Below are 1,063 nucleotides of genomic sequence, written 5' to 3' on the forward strand. Positions count from 1 at the left end.
AGCCCAACATCCTGCTCTCAGAGTGGCCAGCCAGATGCCCCAATGGAAGCCTGGAAGGAGGACCTCAATGCAGCAGCGCTCTTCCAAGTTGTGATTCCCAGCAACTGGTAGAGGCATACTGCTTCCAACAGTGGAGGGAAAGCATAGCCATCGTGGCCACTGATAGCCTAAACCACCATTAATATCTCTTTCCAAGCCATCCAAGTTGCTCGCCATTATTTCAGTTCATGAGAGTAAATTCCATAGTTTAACTCTGTGCTGAGTGAAGAAGTATCTCCTTTTGTCTGTCCTGAACCTTCCAACATTCACCCTCATTAGATGTTCCCAGGTTCAAGTATTATGAAAAAAAGAGAGAAATTTTGCCCTATCTCTTGAAAGTCTGAATGTGCACATGTTCAGGGTAAATGTCATAAAATGTGGGTGGTGGCAACGTTTTTGTTGTTATATGCCTTCAAGTCGATTACGACTTAGGGCAAACCTATGAATCTTTTTTGGATATATTCATAGGGCTTTCATGGTAAGAGATATCCAGAGGTGGTTTACCGTTGCCTTCCTCTAAGTCTACGGCACCCGGTATTCCCAGGCAGTCTCCCATCCAAATACTAACCAGGCCTGGCCCTGCTTAGCTTCTGAGATCAGATCAGAGTGGGTGCGTTCAGGGTAGTATGGCCATAGGGTGACAACGTTACCCATGCATAATTAAAACAGAGCTCTTCAACCTCCCAAGAAAGGTGGAAGAGTCTACTGCTTTGTTGCAGCCCATCTGTCTTTCTCTGTGGAGTGGCAAGTCTCCACTGGGGTATCGGACAAGGCGAGGCCCAGGCTGTGCCCTGTGAAACGCAGAGCTCTGAAGTTGCAAAGAACAAACTGAAACTGAGTTCTCAGCCTAATTGTCAGCCTCACCCGGGCTGCAAAATGTTGCTTGACTTAAAGGGCCCAGCCTTCTGTAGTAATCTTCTATTGCAGTGGGGGAGGCTCAGCATTTGGGGGGCTGTTTGGGCAGGGAATCCTCACCTCTATCAGCTCATGGAAGAGAAATCCAACTCCTGGGCTCTGGCACCCT

At 47.9% G+C, this 1,063-nt stretch overlaps 1 pseudogene; it reads right to left on the reverse strand.

Moving 5' to 3' along the window:
• Positions 1 to 558: 558 nt before the first annotated feature.
• On the reverse strand, positions 559 to 677 carry LOC133372179 (5S ribosomal RNA; annotated as a pseudogene).
• Between the last annotated feature and the right edge of the window lie 386 nt (positions 678 to 1,063).

Source organism: Rhineura floridana, chromosome 17 (genome assembly GCF_030035675.1).
Source record: "Rhineura floridana isolate rRhiFlo1 chromosome 17, rRhiFlo1.hap2, whole genome shotgun sequence".
Classification (NCBI taxonomy): Eukaryota; Metazoa; Chordata; class Lepidosauria; order Squamata; family Rhineuridae; genus Rhineura; species Rhineura floridana.